This window comes from Vulpes vulpes, chromosome 9, assembly GCF_048418805.1.
Source record: "Vulpes vulpes isolate BD-2025 chromosome 9, VulVul3, whole genome shotgun sequence".
NCBI classification, from domain to species: domain Eukaryota; kingdom Metazoa; phylum Chordata; class Mammalia; order Carnivora; family Canidae; genus Vulpes; species Vulpes vulpes.
In genome coordinates this window covers 24,532,697-24,538,390 of record NC_132788.1, presented here as the reverse complement: position 1 = coordinate 24,538,390, position 5,694 = coordinate 24,532,697, and positions in this window count along the sequence as shown.

Below are 5,694 nucleotides of genomic sequence, written 5' to 3'. Positions count from 1 at the left end.
GGCCACTGCATCCAGTTGCTAGGAGACCCAGCCAGGACTGACTCAGAGTTTCTGGGACTCTGGGGGTGAGTGTGCCAGCTTTGTGAGGTCATGAAGGCCTGCTTCAAGGTGGCTTTTTCCAGGCTTTTTCCCCCTGGCCCCTCCTCTTCAGCTGGCCTCTGGGTCTCATCTCCTACATCTGCTCCAGGGGCCTTCATCCCTTTCCAATGTCCAACCTTTCTTTCACAGGAAGTGAGCCTTCTCATACTTTCCTGAGAACATTCACAAATGTCCCCCATCCTACATCCTTTAACCTGAGCTTCACTTCTCTCCTTCCTTTCACGGTCAAGGATTTGTCTCTATGAAAAGTTGGCCTCCATTTGCTGTCTTCATGTCCTTATGGACCTTTTCTCCCACCAAGATCTGGTTTCATCCCATTTCTTCACTGGCCAGTAGCATCCATGACTCCTGCATCCTGACTTCACTTTGGGGTACAGAAAACAGTTTTGTGAGGGTGTCCTCTAGCTCACTGCCCAAGCACCCACATGCTGAGGTGAGTAGGGAGTGAGTCTCTTCTCTTGGCTAGCTTTGCCTTCTGTGTCCTGGAGGCCCTGCTGCCCACTAATACAGGTAACTTCTTCTTTGGCCATAAGCCATGACTCCGTACCCATGGGCCTCCATGAGGAAAACCCTGGACACTGTCTGGAGTTGGTAGCTGAGCTATCTGGTTGTGGGGCTCCCTCTCTGGTACCTTTCCAGGCTTCCTTGTCTCTTTCGGTTTGGACCTGGCAAAGGAGTTCCTGGCCAGAAGTGAGAGCTCCCATATTATAGTTCTTCCCTGAGCAGGGGAAGAAGTAAGGGCTTCCAAGCTTCCAGCATCTGCCATTTCAACCATTCAAAGGCATTTTTTCCAACAGACCTGTGATGCCATCAGGGTCCCGTGGCCCACCTTTGTTACCCTCATGGGCATATTACCTCAGGGCCCTTTATACCTTTCCCACCATGAGGAAAAACTTGGTTAGAGCCATTTAGTTCCACTCCTGCAAATTACTAGGGACAAAGGAATGGGAAGGGGGTGCCCTTCCTTACCATCAGGCCTTTTGGCTCCTTGTGCCAAGTTACTCATTCTCTTTTCAGCAAACCTCACACTCTTGTTAATCTTATGGAGGGTGTCCCTTTGCAATCTGTGGTTATTTCAACATGGATCCCTTTCCATCCTCATCATCCTTAGCTGATGCAGCTTGGCTTCTTTTTATTTAATTAGTTAATTAATTAATTAATTAATTGGTTTTATTTAAATTCAAGTTAGTTAACATATAATGTATTTTTAATTTCAGGGTGGAATTTAATGATTTCTCAGTTGCATACAATACCCAGTGCTCATTATATCAAGTGCCCTCCTTAATGCCCATCACCCAGTTACCCTGTCCCCCTACCCTCCATAAGCTGCTTTCTCCTGTATGATTTCTCTCTCCACCTTTCCCTCTCTGCCTTCTCTGAAGACTTCTCTCCCTCTACTTATTCCTTACATGTTGGTGCTGTCCTTTGCTCCATCCTCATGCTCTTCTTCTTCTAGGCCACATATTCTTTTTAAAAATTCTGTTATGATAGCACTTAACACAAGATCTACTCTCAATATATTTTTAAGTGTACAACATAGTCTTGTTAACTATAAGCAGTCTGTTGTACAGCTGGTCTCTAGAACTTACCCATCTTGTATAACTGAAATATTATGCCCATTGATGAGCAACTCTCCATACTCCTCTCTTTCAAGCCTCCACAACCACCATTCTACACTGACTCTATGAGGGTGACTACTTTAGATGTCTCAAATAAGTAGAATCATATGGTATTTGCCATTTTGTGAGTGGCTTATTTCACTCAGCATAATGTCCTTAACGTTCACAGGTTGCATATTCTTGAGGGATTTTTTTTCCAGTCACATGACTTCAATATCCATCCATAGCAAATAACTTCCAAATTTATGCAATGGGTGTGTCCATTCTCCTCTATCTCCAGCTTGGGGTGTGCTGATGTGCTATCTCTACCTAGAGAAAGCATGACTGGAAAGGTGTGCTACTTGTTAGGTTTGTGGGGGTGGACAGGTCTCAGGGCTTCTGTGGGACATGTTGCTGGTGGGAATCCTGATGCAGTGGTTTGAGGGGTAAGTCTCTGAGACTAGGTCTACTTGGTAGAAGCTGTCCCTGCCTGTAGTCCTGAAGGCCAGCCACTGTGCCTGGATACTCTGATGCTCTTCCTTGACTTCTCTCCCAAGTAGCATTGGACTGGGGCTCCACATCCCTGACCCAAAGCCCCTTCACATCTCCTTTCCCACCCCTCTCAATCTTCTTCTAACGGTTGCAGCTCTCTTTGTGGCACCAGAAACTCAAATGGGCTTAGACCAAATGAGATTTTATTGTTACACATAACTAAAATGCCTTGGGGTATGTTTAAGATAAAGCTAAAGTTACTCCAATATGTATTCATTCTCAGGATCTTCCCTGAGATTTCCTTTACCACCCCCTTCATTAAAATACACTTTTCACTCGCCTCACCTGTCTAACTCTCACAGAGTTTTGCAAAACCCAGCCTGCATGTTAGGTCTTCTGGAAAGTCTCTCAGATCCTTCTTCTCCAGGCTGGTTAAATGTCCCTTCAACTGCTCAAGCCAGCAACATGTGGGCAATGCCTGACTGCTTCTCCCCCTGTTTCTTTCCAGACACTCCAAGCTTTACCAACTTTATCTTCTAAATATTTATTGAGTTCCTCCTCTTCTCTTCATCCCCATTGCTACTACCCAAGGATAGCCCCCATCAATTCTTGCCCCCACTTCCTTCACCCATTCTCCCTACTGTTGCCAGAATAAGCAAACAAACAAACAAATCTGATTATGGGCTGGAAATTGGCAAGGAGGAACTTGCTAAGGCAATCATAATGTTCTGCACCTTGTTTTTGGGGTGGGTTACTTTGTCATATATCTTCACTTAAGATTTTTATTTTATTTTATGTAAATTTATATCTTCTCCTTTCTCTACACATGCAAATACACACATAAAATCAGACCATGTCAGTTTCTTGTTTCAAAACTTTTAGTGGTTGCTCTTAGAGTAAGCCGCAAAGCCTTCAAAGCTCTATAATGATCTGGATCCTTCTTCCTTGTCCAGCCCATCCTGGCAGCTCTGCACACTTGTCTCTGGGCTTCATCCATCTGTACTTTTCCAGTGTAGGGCCTAGATGGTGGATGGCACTCAGTAACTGTTCACTAGTTGAATAACTAGAGACATCACGAGGTGATATTGACAGGAGGAAAATAGGTTATGGACCTACCTCTGCACTTGACTCATTGTGGCCATACTCAGTGTTCTTTAGTTAAACATGGCTTTCTTAGATCTCCCCTGAGATCCAAACAAAAGCCACAGAGTCTGGCACTCTTAAACTTAATGGTATTTATCGTTTGTGGAATGAATATGTGTATGTCAGCTCATTTATCTTAAAGGTCTGTTTAGTTATAAGAATGATTTCATATACTTATCAAGCAATGCTAAAGAGTGTTTTCAGTTAGTAAATAATGAAAGGTACATTTCAGGAGCTTTAACTATCTCTTTTAACCCTTGCAATTATTCCATCGGATAGACATAATAATGATCATTCCCGTTTGGCATATAAGGAAACTGAAGCTTAGAGAGATTAAATATCTTGAAAAACTAGTATTGAAACCCTAATCTGAGTGCCTGGGTGGCTCAGCGGTTGAGAGTCTGCCTTCGACTCAAGGTGTGATCCTGGGGTCCAGAACCAAGTCCCCCATCGGGATCCCTGCAAGGAGCCTGCTTCTCCCTCTGCCTATGTCTCAGCCTCTCTTTCCCTGTGTCTCTCATGAATAAATAAATAATCTTTTTTTTTTTTAAAGAAAGAAACCCTAACCTTAACACTTGGTCTTGCTAATAATTATCGCAGGATTCAAGAGTTTTCTAGATAATATCTAGACATTTGGATTCACAGACTCCAGTTAGTGCTCAAGTAGAGTTTATATAACTTCTCACTTCAGGCTACAATATACACTATAACCTGGAGATTTCAAATACCTTTGAATGATTCAGGGAAGATCTGACCATTATTTTTATTTTTATCCTTTATCATCATCAACAACTTTTTTTGTAGCAGTCACCATGTTACATGTTAGATCCTCAGACCTTATTCATATTATAACTCATATTCATATTATAATTCATATTATAACCTCTCCTTATTTCTATTTCCTCAACCCTAGCCCCTGGCAACCAACAACTTTTAAACTCTTTGTTTCTATGAGTTTGACTTTTTTCTCTCTTTTTAAGATTCCAGATATAAGTGAGATCATACAGTATCTGTCTTTCTGTGCCTGGCTTTTTTCACTTAGCATAATGCCCTCCAATTTCTCCATGTTTTCATAAATAGCAGAATTTCCTTCTTTCTTAGTGTTGAATAATATTTCATTATACATATACACACACACACACCGTGTTTTCTTTATCAATTCATCCATCAATAGACACTTAGGTTGCCTCTATGCCTTGGCTATTGTGAATAATGCTGCAATGAATATGGAGGTGCATATATCTCTTTCATATCCTGTTTTATTTCCTTTGAGTACATACCCAGAAGTGAAATCGCTGGATCATATGGTAGTTGTATTTTTTTTAAGATTTTGTTTATTTATTCATGAGAGACACAGAGAGGCAGAGGCAAAGGAAGAGGGAGAAGCAGGCTCCCCATGGGACTCAATCTCAGGACCCCAGGGTCATGACCTGAGCTAAAGGCAGACGTTCAACTGCTGAGCCACCTAGGTGCCCCAGTAGTTCTATTTTTAATTATTTGGGGAACCTCCATATTCCATAATATTGATCAACATTGTTTTTATCACCTTTATCATCATACTAAGACGTGATGGCAGATATTCAAAATACAAAAAGGTATACAGTAAGGTAATATTTAAAAATATTTAATATTACATATTTAAATTAAAATTTTAAATTTTAAATACTTAATATTTAAAAATATTTCATCTGGAAGGGAACACAAAGATATTCTTGTCTATGGCCTTAAAACTCCAGATAATGGATAGAGGCCCAGAGCAAAGAGAACATCATTGGTTAGGTATAGGACTCCAGACTGGAACTCAGCCTCTGACCACACAGTGCCATTTAATCTACATCATATTACCTATCTGTGATGGTTAGTTTTATGTATCAATTTGACTGGACCCTAGTACCCAGTTATTTAATCAAACACTAAGCTAGGTGTTGCTGTGAAGGTATTTTGTAGGTATGATTGACAGCTATAATCAGATGACTTTAAGTAAAGGAGATTTCTCTTTATATTGTTGGTGGAGCTCTTCCAGTCAACTGAAGTTCTAGAGAGAAAAATGGAAGTTTCTTGAAAAAGAAGAAATTCTGCTTCAAGACTGCAGCATCAACTCCTATCTGAGTTTCTAGGCTGTCAACTTGTCCTATAGATTTTGGACTAATACACTGTAATCACATAAGCCAATTCCTTAAAAAATCTCATAATATCTATCATCTATCTATCTATCTATCTATCTATTTATCTATCATCTTCTTCTTCGTCATCATCATCATCATCTGTCAATCATCTATCAATTTATCTACTATCATCATTATCAACTATCTATAATCATCATCTGTCTATCTCTTCTCTGTTTCTTTGGAGAACCTTGACT